Source organism: Rhinopithecus bieti, unplaced genomic scaffold (genome assembly GCF_001698545.2).
Source record: "Rhinopithecus bieti isolate Rb0 unplaced genomic scaffold, ASM169854v2 scaffold_6113, whole genome shotgun sequence".
NCBI classification, from domain to species: domain Eukaryota; kingdom Metazoa; phylum Chordata; class Mammalia; order Primates; family Cercopithecidae; genus Rhinopithecus; species Rhinopithecus bieti.
Genome location: NW_016805390.1, coordinates 1,031,242 through 1,046,045, shown reverse-complemented (window position 1 = coordinate 1,046,045; position 14,804 = coordinate 1,031,242). Strand labels below are relative to the sequence as shown.

General features: G+C 33.8%; 1 long non-coding RNA gene across 1 annotated transcript in view; it reads left to right on the top strand.

Moving 5' to 3' along the window:
- Positions 1-448: 448 nt before the first annotated feature.
- The window catches only part of LOC108529792 (uncharacterized), an 18,715-nt gene continuing 4,359 nt past the window's right edge, over positions 449-14,804 (top strand). The window contains exons 1-2 of the long non-coding RNA XR_001885675.1: positions 449-506; positions 10,981-11,124. This is a non-coding gene — a long non-coding RNA (uncharacterized LOC108529792). The remainder of the gene's footprint in view (positions 507-10,980; positions 11,125-14,804) is intronic.

Below are 14,804 nucleotides of genomic sequence, written 5' to 3'. Positions count from 1 at the left end.
AAAACAGCATCAAAGGTGTGGAGATGCTTAATTTGTAATTTCTGTCTAAGCAAATAATTATTTGCCTGGCGAGGTGGTTTCAAATCATTTTACCTGTAAAGCAAACAGAAGCTTCTGGAAGCTCTAACTATAATCTAGATTTAGTTAATATGAAACAATAAGACAATCACATTTAAGTAATCTTATCTCCTTAGTTTCCTCTTGACTGTGACATTTTCTCAGATTCCTTGTTTTTAATGATTTTGAAAATTTGGGGGAGTACTGGTGAGATGTGTGGTAGTATGTCCCTCAGTCAGGTTATGTTTGATACTTTTCTGATGATTATGCAAGGGTTATGTTCTGGGGGGAGGAAGGACAGAGAAGTAAAGTTCCGCTTCCATCACATCATAATCATAATACATTCTGTTGACATAACTTAATCAAATCGCTTGGCTGAGGCAGTGTTTTCCAAGTTTCTCCACTTTGAAGTTACTTTTTGCATCTTCCGTACTGTACTCTGGAATAAGGTAACTATGTATGGCTCACATTTAAGGAGTAGAGAATTATGCCAAACATTTGAGAGTGATGCTTAGCTACATAAAACATTTGAAATTCTTCTGCAAAGAGAATTTTCAACTATTAATGTCCATATGATCTTATAAACATTTATTTTATACCTTGACTTATAATTTAATAATACTATGTTTTATTGCCAAAATTATTTCAGTTTTGGCCATTGACAGTCTTTCAGTTGGGTCCTGTGTCTCTTTTCCATATTTTAATCTTTGTGCATTTTCTTTGTAATTGTGGGTTTTTTTAATTAACTTATTCTTTTATTTTTTTACTTTATGTTTTGCAACATTGTTATTCTTTGTTTATGGCTCACAAAATTGTATTTCATAATAAAGTAACCTACTTTGATATATTTCCTTATATTACCTTTTAGCTTTATTTTCTTTTAAAATTTTACTTATTGTGGTAAGAACATTTAAATTAGATCTGCCCTGCTAATAAATCTTCAAGTGTAAAATACAGTATAGTTAACTATGAAGATAATGTTTTACAGCATACCTCTAAAACATATTCATCTTGTACAGTTGAGACTTTAGGCCCACTAATTAATAATTCTCTATTTTCTCCTCCCCTCACACTCCGGCAAGCAACAGTTTACTTTCTTATTCTATGAGTTAGACTATTTTAGATATTTTCATACATGTGATCATGCAGGATTTGTCTTTCTGTAATTGCTTATTTTACTTCATGTGTCTTCAAAGTTTATCCATGTTGTTGCACAGTGTTAAGATATCATTTTCTAAAGCTGAGTAATATTCCACTATATGTATGTTCCATTTTCTTTATTCATTTATCCATCAATGCATGTTTAGTTTATTTCCATGTCTTGGCTATTGTGAATATTGTTTATCCATAAACATAGTGCTGCCAATATTATTTTATGATTATGATTTAAACTTTTTGGATAAATACCCTGAAGTGGAATTACTGAATCATATGGATGTTTTATTTTGTAATTTTTTGAGGAATCTCTATACAGTTTTCCATAGTGACTGCAATATTTTGCATTCCTGCCAACAACAAACAGGTTCCAGTTTTCTTTTTACACAACCTTACCAAAACGTGTTGTCCTTTTTTTTTTTTTTTTTTTTTTAATGACAGTCATCCTAGCAGGTTTTAGGTGATATCTCATTATGGCTTTAATTGGCATTTCCCTGATGATTGGTGAAATTGAGCATAATTTCATATAGCCGTTCATACGTCTTCTTTGGAAAAGATGTCTGCTCAAGTCTTTAGCCCATATTTTGACCAGGTTATTAGTTTATTTTGGAATTTAGTTGGAGGAGCTCCTTTTATATTTTGGAAATTAACCCCTTATCTGACACCTGCTTTGCAAATATTTTCTCCCATTCGTAAGTGTTCTCTTTACTCTGTGATTATTTCTTTTGCTGTGCAATAGCCGCTCAGTTTAGTGTACTACTCTCTGTCTTCCTTTTTTTTTTTTTTTTTTTTTTGAGACGTTGTCTCGCTGTCACCCAGGCTGGAGTACAGTGGCTGGATCTCAGCTCACTGCAAGCTCCGCCTCCCGGGTTCACGCCATTCTCCTGCCTCAGCCTCCCGAGTAGCTGGGACTACAGGCGCCCGCCACCTCGCCCGGCTAGTTTTGTATTTTTTAGTAGAGACGGGGTTTCACCGTGTTAGCCAGGATGGTCTCGATCTCCTGACCTCGTGATCCGCCCGTCTCGGCCTCCCAAAGTGCTGGGATTACAGGCTTGAGCCACTCTGTCTTCCTTTTATTGTTATGCATTTGGTGTCATATCCATGAAGTCGTATGCAAGACTAATATCAATAAGGTTTTTTCATATTTTTTCTTCTGGGAGTTTTAGTTTTAGGTCCTCAATCCATTTTAAATTGGTTGCTATTGTTTGACACAGAGTCTGGCTCTGTCACCCAGGCTGGAGTGCAGTGCCGCGATCTCAGCTCACTACAGCCTCCACCTCCTGGGTTCAAGCCATTCTCCTGCCTCAGCCTCCCAAGTAGCTGGGATTACAGGCATGCAGCAACTCACCTGGCTATTTTTTTGTATTTTTACTAGAGACGGGGTCTCACCATGTTGGTCAGGCTGGTTTCAAACTCCTGACCTCAGGTGATGAACCTCCCTCGGTCTCCCAAAATGCTGGGATTACAGATGTGAGGCACTGCGCCAGGTCTAGGTTGATTTTTATATGAGGTAAAACATTTTATGTAAGGTAACATTTTATGTTAAGGTAAGACTTAATTTCATTATTCTGTATGTGGATATTCAGTTTTCCCCAACACCATTTGTTCAAGAGATTATCATTTTCCTGTTATGTATTCTTGGCACTCATCAAAAATAAGTTGACTTTATATATATGAATTTCTATGCTCTGTTTTCTATTTCATTACTCTATATGTCTGTTTCTATGCCAATTAAATATTGTTTTAGTTACTATAACTTTTTAATACACTCTGAAATCAGGAAGTGTAATGCCTCCAGCATTTGTTCTAAAGATTGTTTTGGCTATTCAGGGTCATTTGTGTTATAAACTTTAGTAATTAGAAGTATATATTTGTAAAAATCTTAAGGAGTTCATCATTATGGAATTTTTATGGAATATCTGTACATTCTGGCAGTACCAAATGTTCCATGCCCCTTTGTATATTTTCTGCCCCCTCCTTAGATTTGGCCATTTCTGCAAGGAGCTCTGATTCCTTTGAGCTATGTTAGAAACCAAGATTTCAATGCTAGATGTACTTGCTTCTCCTGGGGAAGTCTTTCTTCTGGGTTTTCTCAGTGAAACTGCAAGAAAATAACAGTATATGTGCTAAACTATGTGTACACATATACCTATGATTATTTCTCTGTGTAAACCCATGTTTCTTTGGTTTTGTTGTTGTTGTTTGTTTTTTGCAACAGAGTTTTGCTTTTTTTGCCCAGGCTGGAGTGCAATAGTGTGCTCTCAGCTCACTGCAACCTGTGCCTCCCAGGTTCAAGCGGTTCTCCTGCCTCAGCCTCCTGAGTAGTTTGGATTACAGGCACGCACCACCATGCCAGGCTAATTTTGTATTTTTAGTAGAGATGGGATTTCTGCATGTTGGTCAGGCTGGTCTCGAACTCCTGACCTTAGGTGATCCGCCCCCCCCCGTCGGCCTCCCAAAGTGCTGGGATTACAGGCGTGAGCCACCGAACATATGAATCTTTATTAAGCTAAGCATGGGATCATTTTGATATCTCTAACTGCAGTTCCTGACTACACAGATAATTCCAGTCTCCTGTCCTTGTTCATTTGTAACCTCACCCTGCTAAAATAAGAACTTTTGTTCTATCTTCCATTCATTTATTTGATTTTTCAATTTCATTACATATGTGTACTACATCAGAATTGTTAAGCGTACCCCAGTAGAAAAAAAAAAACATATCAATTAGAGTATAGTGCTATGTATTCTTTATTTCCGTTTTAGTCACAGAGTCCAGTCATTTTCAAAGTTACTAAATTCAGCAGCACCTTTTCTCCAACTTTATTCAATGAGTTCTACATTCTGTCCTGGGTCTCCCCTAACATTTTAAAAAGAAAAAGTTGGCCGGGCACAGTGGCTCATGCCTGTGAACCCAGGACTTTGGGAGGCTGAGGCAGGTGGATTACCTGAGGTCAGGAGTTCAAAACCAGCCTGGCCAACATGATGAAACCCCATCTCTACTAAAAATACAAAAAAAATTAGTAGGGTGTGGTGGCAGGTGCCTGTAATCTCAGCTCCTTGGGAAGTTGAAGCAAGAGAATCGCTTGAACCTGGGAGGCAGAGATTGCAGTGATCCGAGTTCAGGCCTCTGCACTCCAGTCTGGGCAATGAGAGGAAAACTTCATCTCAAAAACAACAACAACAACAAAAATGCATACATTAATATTCACTTTTTTGTGGTCCTAAGTTCTATGGGTTTTGACAGCCTGGGCAAAAAGAGCAAAACTCCGTTGCAAAAAACAAACAACAACAACAACAACAACAACAAAACCAAATAAACATGGGTTTACACAGAGAAATAATCATAGGTATATGTGTACACATAGTTTAGCACATATACTGTTATTTTCTTGCTGTTTCACTGAGAAAACCCAGAAGAAAGACTTCCGCAGGAGAAGTGTCATGCACTAACCATTACAGTATAATACAGAATAGTTTCATCACCCTAAAATATCCCCTATACTTTGTCTATTCAAATTTTCTCCTTCTCCCAAATTCCTGGCAACCACTGATATTTTGACTATCTTTATATTTTTGCCTTTTTCAGACTTTCATATAAATGAAATCATACATTATTTGTCTTTTCAGGATTGTTTATTTTACTTAGCAATGTGCTCATTAGTCTAATTTTTATCACTGAAAAATATTCCATTGTAAGAATGCATATATATTAATTTCTCTATTCACCTATTGATGAATATCTGTTTATTTCTAGTTTTCATTGATTATGAATAAATTACAAAGTTTTTTTGTATTTGCATACATTTCAAATAAGTTACGTAAATATTTAGGAAGCCAATTGCTAGATCACATGGTAAGAACATGTTGAGCTTTGTAAGAAACTGCCAAACTGTCTTCCAAAGTACTATACCATTTTCATTACCAGCAGTAATAAATGAAAGTTACTGCTGTTCCGTATCCTTGCCAGGAATTGCTATGTCAATTTTTTAGGTTTAGTCATTTTTTTCTTTAGTTATTTATGCTGAAATATGATAGGTTTAGCCATTGTAATAGGTATGTTATGGTACATCATTATCATTTTAATTTGCATAATTATCTTTTGTATGCATTAAAGTATTAAAAATTACTTTCTGAAATGATTCTGAGTGTTTTCCTTTTCACACTCCAATGATAAATTTTGGAGCAAAGTGGCTGGCAGGGAAACCAATATAATTCCATTTCTTAATTTAGATGATATTAGGACTGGGCCTACATTTCTGTTTCTTTGCTCAAAAGCACTGATAAAAATATTAAATATTTGTTCCAGTACTTACATACTTCCAGAGATTAGACTATAAACTAATATTGCTTTATTTTGGAAAATGAACCTATCCTCACTAATCATTAAGACTCACTACTATATTTTCACTTTGTTCCCATCAATCCAAATGCATTATATCATAAACTCTGTCAAATCTCAATCCATTCTCCTCCCTGAAGGAGTCATCTTAAACTTATTTGTCTTAGCTCCTAAAATCCTTCAAGTAATCTCTGACTTTCCTCTCTCTCAAGATGATGTTATTTCCTGGTAGGACTAATAGCCCTATCTTTGATTTTTAGTCTACTTTTTTGATGGTATTTTGGGGAATCAATAGTCATCAATAACACATTCCATTGGGCATGCAACCTTTCTAAGCTTTCAAGATTCAAAACAAAATGTCAACTCTACCCTCTTGTTGGCCGATATTAAAGCATAAGAACTACTCTTAACTTATTTTTAACTTTTGACCTGATTGTTCAATACCTATTAAATGTCTGGGAGACAGTAAAACATATTTGTGTGTATAGGTTTTCTAAGACTACATGTTCTACTCTCTCCTCTAATGAATGCTAAAAGCTGAGCTGAATGCTAAAAGCTAAGTTCTTGTCTTGGGTCTTGATTGTCCATACAGCAGGTTTGACCAACTGTGCTTTGAACTGTACTTTGGCGTTAGTTTTTTGACTGAGACATGAGTTTCTAGTAAAGTACAGCCCTTTAGAACTCATGAATATATAATGAATAATGTTGTTTATCACACTAAAGTATTTTCTCTAAGAAGTTGAGCATGTGAATTAGCTCTCTGCCTCACTTGCAGAACAAATCTCATTTCCTATGGCTCAAATCTCATTACTCATTTATCAGTAATTACTTTGATTTTTACTGTATGGATGCTGAATATATAACTAAGTATTTTTTTCTTTCCACTGGTAGACTAACATGTCTTCTACCAAAAGTAGATGAAAAGCATGTCATACTCTGAATTTTCTTTGATTTTAATATATCTTTGATTTTACCTTACTTTCTAGCTTGAATTTTACATTCTCTATTTAAACTGTGGTTTAATACAGTTTATTTGCCAATATCGCATATATATGTTGTAATTAACTGCTTAATAATAGTCCATGGTCTGACTCTTCACACTCCCAGTGATGGCTGATTCTATTTGCCTTCACCTCTCTGCTTCCATGAATAAAACTGCACATTGAATATGCACGTGCCTGCCCCTTTTGAAATAGTGTAAAAATTTGTGCTGTGTACCTAAACGTGAAATTTTTGGTTCATAGGCTGTTATAGACTATATACTTATAGACTAAATAGTGTTAGTTTGCTCTCTAGAGTGACTGCCATCTGTAGGATGGCATCAATACTTGGTATTACCTTTTTTAAAATTTTACCAGTACCCTGGGTATAAAATGACAGTTAATTTTCCTTTATTGTATTTCTCTCATTACTAAAGAATTTGGTCATATTTTGCTAGATTTTGATATTTATTCTTTAAAACTACTTGTTTGTATACAATGTCCATTAATGTTTTGAAGTTGCTGTTTCACTCTTGTGAATATGTAGAAGTTACTTGCACAGTAGAAGGAATAACTCCTTTGTTGCTTTCAGATATTACAAATATCTTCTATATTCTCTAATATAGATTATTAATTATATAATTATCTAATATATCTAATTATAATCTAATATAGATTATTAACTTTGTCATGGAGTTCTTCATTATAGAAAACATGAAAAAAACTTTTTCCTCATTCTTGACGATTGATATAAATTCCTATGATGTTTTCTATTAATTCCTTAATTTTACTTTTCACATGCAATTTGTGTTATGTAGTCCATGTTTACATATGAAATTCCATTTTATATTTTTTCTCTATAATGAGTCAGTAATCTAATACTACCTACTAAAGAACTCATAATTTTCTTAACTTATGGTGTCAATTTTATTTATTATTAAATGTTCACATACACATAGATGTGCTCTTAAATTTTCATGTTGCTTCATATGTCTATATTTCTCTGTTCTTGTTTTAACATTATTGTTACTGCTATGGCTTTACAACATGTGTTGGTGTCTTGTGCATAAGCCAACCCATTGGTTGGCTGAAATGGGCAGAAAATTCTACTGCTCATTTTCATTTTATATTCTCTCTTTAAGGTTGACTTAGCTATTTGTCTTTATTTATGTCTTAATAATATCTCTATAGGAATATTTTACTAATTCTAAAATTTATTTTAATAAATAATATGAATGCAAATGCATAGTTTTTCAGTATCACCATTAACTTTGTAAGTCTGAATATATATGTGTATATGTGTATATTATATATACATATCTTAGCTCCTATATATATTATGTGTATATATACATATATACACATATATAGACACACATATACACATATATATATACACATATAACCATATATATATGTGTATATATATGGTTGACTCCTGGACAACACAGATTTTAACTGAGAAAGTCCACTTATACACGAAGTATCTTCCTCTTCTTCCACCCCTGAGACAGTAAGACCAACCCCTCCTCTTCCTCTTCCTCCTCAGCCTATTCAACATGAAGACAACATGAATGATGAACTTTATGGTAATCCACTTTCACCTAACAAATAGCAAGAATATTTTGTCTTCCTTATGATTTTCTTAATAGCAGTCTCTTTTCTCTAGTTTACTTTATTGTAATAATACATTATATAATCCACATAACATACAAAATACATGTTAATTAACTACTTATGTTTTTGGTAAGACTTTGGGTCTACAGCAGCCTATTAGCAGTTAAGTTTTGGGGGAGTGAAGAGTTATATATGGATTTTCCAATGCATGACAGTTGGTGCCTCTTACCCTTAAGTTGTTCAAGAGTCACCTATACAAATAGTGCTACCTATATGTATACTGCATATACATATACACATATAAATATATTCAGTGCTAAATTATATGTCATAGTAGAAATGATAACATCACTCTAGATTATAATCTAGCCGTTTTCAGGGAGATTGTAAGGAATTGAATGTCCCGGCGTAGCTTGTTGTTTAGTTTTAATTTTATCAGTACTTTACCTTAGCAGGACTTTTGCTTATCCTTTTTATGCATATATCAGCTCTGGTAGTTCCCTGCAGTGAGGGGAGGCACTGATTATCCCAAGCAAGTGAATAGGCAAAAAGCAGGAACAAAATCTAAAGCTTTCTTTCAGCCCTCACTGCTGCCTTTTGGCAACCATCTGCCCCAGGCTAAAGCTGCTAAGGTATCCCATATACAAGGTCTACAGAGCATTCTCAGAGCCTTTGTGAAACGTTTACTTGTAGTTTTGTTGCTTGTTTTTTGTTTTGTTTTGAATAACTTTGGTTTGTGTTGGTTTAATTGGTTCCTGAAATCATTGTATTACTCTTGATTCTGCAGTGTGCCCATGATTGAAATTTCTAGGCAAACATCCCCTGCTCGTCGTGTCTTTGCAGGTTTCGCTTCTTTTCACCAAAAACATCAAAATGAATTTAGTGTTGTAGTAATTGCCATCAGTCACTTCAACAAGTTTCAGATCATTCATCTGAACTGTCTACTTTTTATTTTGATTTTGTGTCTCCATCTACGGAGCACTCATATTTTCTCCCAAATGAGTTCCTGTGTCTGTTTCTTAAAGAGAAACACATGATTTTTAACTGTTTATTCTTTTCAGTGTTCCGTGGTTAAATCCTATATGTCTTCTTCTGTCATGGAGTTTAGCTTCCCAAATGCCAGGGAAAATTCAGAGGTTCCACTCAGAAAATAATGAAGGTAATAGAGCCTAAATACTAAAACTATGACATCCAAGAGTTAAATACAGTTTATTATTTCTGCTATTCATCAAGCAGCATATTTAATGCTGAGAAAAGCTGTAAGTAGTCAGAGGCTCATTATTATTTATACTGTATTCAGTGACATCAATGAAACAACAAACCTGAATGGAAGACAAGTGCTTTGTCTTCTCATTTTTTCATCAAAGAGTCAGTTAAACCAAGATGTCTATAGCTGTGAACAGATAAAATTTCCTAGAGACTTCTTCATTAGCAGCAAAAGAACACATTTTTGATTGGAATATAGAATTTTTATTTATTAGCTTGTATGTCTATATAGCTGACATTTTGACAGTTATTTAATTTTCATCTGCATGTGACAAATGAGTATGTTTCTCAGATATTCTCAGAAAGAGTTATGATGTGAATTTCATGCAATTGCTGTGTAGAAATACTTATTTCTCTCCTATCATAAAAGCATTTTCCTATGTAAAATCATATATGCTTACAATTCATTGTTTCCACATGGCTTGTTCTTATGTGAAATAAATGGGTCTTTTTAAATATAATTGAGACAAATTAGATTTTTTTAGAAAAAATGATAAGAAGTGAAAACGGATAAAGTGCATCCATGTGAAGATATGAGTTACCTGTGTCTAGAAGCTAGAAACATCCTAGAAAAAATTGATCCAATATTTTATATAGAGAGAGTAAATATGTAATGAATGGATATATAGATTGTTTTACTTCATTGCTACTATGGACTATTATTAGTCCATGAAACAACATTACCATCGTTGAAGTTTTATGATTTTTAAATATCGTATAATCTTTTTCTTTAAATACTTATCTGCATTTCCTTATATATTCCCAATGAAGTCTACATATATGCATATCATCAATATAAGTTCTATATTTCAAAATGAATCATTTATATTATCTTTTGGATTTGTTCCTATAAGGCTGTTGACTTAACTGGGAATAAGAAAACATTTTGACCTTTTGTCAGCCGGTCAGACATTAATGATACAAGAACGTAGAAACGGTAAAGGATCAGGTAGTGGTAATGCCAAAGACTACCTATAGTAGCTCCTGTTGGGACTTATACAGGGATATTCGGGTGTACAGTAAACCCCAGATTAGAGTGAGGACTTGTGGGGCCCATGGGATCAAAGGACTTGATGTCTAAATCTCAATGTAATATTTTCCTCTACAAATAAATAAAGCAAGTATTCAGGTTAGCTAAGACATACAGAAATATTGGTCAGCAAGTCTGCACATGGTAAAATTTATATAAACAGTGTAGACAAAAATATATGGAGGTTTTGTGTTTTGTAGGTATAAAAAGATTTACAAGATACATGCTATAAAGATTGATAGAATTTTGCTGGTTAGTAATAGAAAGGATGTGATATAATCAAGGACATTCTTATTGCCTCCCCAATATTCATTCAACCCCGGGTTATTAGTCTAAACCAGTCATGATTTTCATTTCTCCCTGTTAATAATTGGCTTAGAAAACAGAATTAGTCTCAGTTACGGCCAGAGACAAATGAAGGGAAATCTATTGGTCTTGTGAAGTTGGAGCTAGTTTTGGGTAAGGGTACTTGTCTCTAACAAAAGGTCATAGGAATAGCTGGTTCATCACCTTACTTTCAACAATTATATGTCTAGATGTGATGCCCAGAACAACTGAAGCTATCTTAGTACCAGCTTAAATAGAGAGTCAAAGCCAAGACATGTAGAGTGGAAACACAGAAAACACTGTGTAGCTGATGCAACCAATTCTGGAGCTCAACATACCTCTGGAGTTATTATGTAAGCAACTTTATAAACAAAATAACCTCAATTAATTGCGAGTAATTGCATATCTAAAATGAATCATTCAATTGAGATGTCAGTGGAATATCAGTTCTAATTAAGGTAGAAGTAACTATTACATGGAAATGCTGAAACTCAGAAAATCAGTCAGGAATAATAGCACAAATGTAGATCTTTATTCTCAGAGGTAAATGGAGGGGTAATAGTATTTCCAGTGTAATAAAGAGAAAAAGATAGTGAAAAAAGAATGAGCACTGTAATCTCAGCATTTTGGGAGGCTGAGGCAGGTGGATCACCTGAGGTCAGGAGTTCAAGACCAGCCTGGCCAACATGGTGAAACCCCATATCTACTAAAAATACAAAAATTTGCTGGGTGTGGTGGTGCATGCCTGTAATCCCAGCTACTCAGGAGGCTGAGGCAGGAGAATCGCTTGAACTCGGGAGGCAGAAGTTGCAGTGAGCCAAGATCACACCATTCCACTCCAGCCTAGACAACGAGAGTGAAACTCTGTCTCAAAAATAAATAAATAAATAAATAAATAAATAATAAATTTAAAAAATGAGCAATGCCTACATTTACCAGATAAGAAGAGAAAAGTATTACCACAAAAGAAATTTAGGAAGATCAGAAAACTAGAACTTTCTGGTGTTGCAGACACAGGAAGAAAAACATGAACAGAGGAATGGGGCTGCCCAAAGTATTAAAATAATATCAAACAATGAAATGTACAGAACAGTTTGATATACTCTTTTAAAGTAGATATCAGGGACTATTGAAAGGCCTTAAATTTTTCATCCAACATGTCCCTTATGGAACAAATCAAGGAAGAGATAACCATATTAAGAAGCACATAAAGAACATATGAATACTTAGGAATTTTTTTTTCTTGGTCTTTTAAAGAAATTACAGCCATTTGAATTCTAAATCAGTAAAGAAATTTTCAATGACATATTGTAAATAGTGTATGTCTTATTCTTAAGACAAGAAGTTTATAGAATTGACTTTTGACCTGTTCAAAGGACATTCACTATTTCTCACCCAATATTTTTCTCTGAATTTAGGTTTCCCTCTGTTGTCACATACATTATGTAAGAAGGACTTTCATTGCTGGGAAAGTCAGTGTGAATTTTACTTTAACAGATGGTTGCTGTTCAGGCAGACTGAAATCAGCAATGTGCACTTGTTTTAACATGTTATTTTCATTTTAATTGTACACCAGGAACCTAATAAATAAAAATACCCTCTGGCTAATCTGTGGTGTGTGTGTGTGTGTGTGTGTGTGTGTGTGTGTGTGTGTGTGTTTTCTGTAAGTTTTCTGGTGTCACTAGCTCTGGAGGCAAATACTGAATGTTAATAAAGATAACAATATCTTTATTATAATACCTTATAATAATATAAACTGTACACAAGGTCTGTCTGACACCACAAATAACTCTGGGTTAAGAGGAAATGAGAAGCAGGGGAAAAGTGTAACAGTAAAACAGGTGACAATAGCTTTATTAAGAGCCCTCCCGCTTTTATGTAGGTGGAAAAATCAGACATATACATGCATAAATAAAAATATAGAATTAGTAAATGAAAAAGAAATGATGGAGTGATGTCTCCAGCTACTGAAGACTTCCTTTGTTGGCTGGGCCTCTAAGCAGCAATATAAATGTTTAGAGAGTCACTAGCATAAGATCCTTTAGTTAAAGGAGATTATAGGGTCAATCTATATTAAAGTTATATCTAATATTCCATTTTTTGTTACTACAATGTGAAAAGATATCCAGAGGCATTAGGGAGAACATGTAAGAAATGTATGTCTCTGACTAGCTCAATTCAAGATCTACTCTTCTTGATCTATATTGAAGATATTGAAGATATGAATAAATCAACTTACTAAGAATGGAAAAAGATATACAGAATTTTACTAATATCTATTTGAGATATTATTTAAATAGGAATCAGTATTTCAGAGCTGGAAGAAACTTAAGAGATTTTTTTTCCCTAATTTTACAGCTGGGCAAAGAGAAAAAAAAAAAAAAAGAAATCATGGATGGGGTTTCTAGTCTCTCCTTAGTTTAGTCCCAACTCTACTGTATAATATATACCTTGGTAAATTAGTTAAAATATTGAAATCTCACTTTCTTCAGCTATAAATTTTGAATAGAAATAACACTCATCACGGAGTTTTATAATCAGTAAATGAAACAAAATGGATGCAAGCAACCTAGCTCAGGACTCAGCATTGAGTCGTTTATGAATAATGGATCTTTTATTCTGTTCCAGATGTTATCAAATAGTAGTTAAATTGGTTCCATATACTTTCTTTCAAGTTTTGAAACTGCCTTTAAATAAAAAAAGTTGCTATCTGAAGCTGTTCGTTTAGGGGTACTAAACATGGGGTTTCTACACTTGGATTAAAAATTGTTTTAAAATTTAAAAGCAAATAAAAAACAAAAGACCGAGTACACATCAGGCTACACTTTTTCCTGATCTCTTATCTTTACTATCATGGTTGATATCACCAGCACTATAGTGTGCCCTATTTTGAAATCTCAGAGCTGGAATAGAAAATACTTTTTCATTCATGGAAAATGTTAAGAAGGAGGCTGCTTACAATCTAACACCGACAACCCTTCCCAAGCAAAGACTAGAGCGATGCCTGAGCTACTTCGCCCTTTTCTCTTTTCAGTTTTTCTTGGAATATAAATTGAAGATCTATCCTAATGTCCAATTTGGACATTATTTTCATTGATAAATAATATTCCAAATTAAGTGTATCAATATTGTTATCTCAGGTCTCTGTCTCTCTCTCAAAAGATAGATATTTGAATGATTCATAGAGATTATAGATACAGATATAGATATAGATTAGGACAAACAAGTATACTTGCTACAGTTTTTTGGTGAAAAAGATTACCTTGATTATTTCTTCCATCTACTCTATATTGAAGGGGAGATTTATAATAGACCTTTACAAGGGAGACTTAGACACTATGATGTCTATTTTATGGCAGTTTTCTTAGATTATTTTATAAACATATAAGATCTCAAAACAGAAATTTCAGTAAGTTCCTTGAGGACCAAGACATTCAATTCTAGGTTGTATTGCTTATTCCTAGAACAAGGACTAGCATACAGAGATCTACTCCCAGAATAGATTTTTATACATTATGAAGGGACATTGAGATTATGAGAAGTAATTTAAAATAAAAGTTTCCATAAATAAAATTTACTTTTATATTGCAACCCAGAATAAAGGCACATCCCTGCTAAGGAAATTTGAGGAAAGGAATCACTATTCTGTGTCATGTAGCAAACCAGCTGTATTTTGTCATACTGGTAGGATTACAGAGACAGCTTTTAATTTTTAAAGGACTATACATCTTCAATCCTGTTCCTGAGACATCTATCAAGTGATAACGCCTCAACTACTTCAAGTATCCATGAAACCATTTTCATTAAATTTACAGAAACCTTTAAACAGGGGTCATAAACTCAAATGTTACCAGATGACAGACACATAATAAAGGGAATTAAATAATTGGATTTAAGGCAATTCGGAGTAGGTGGAACTGTGAGGAACTGGAGTCCATATGCTTATTATGAGAACATTTTTAAAAACTTATAACATTATACACTTAGAAAGATCAGTAGGAAAAATTATTTAATTTATTATTATTTATTAAAA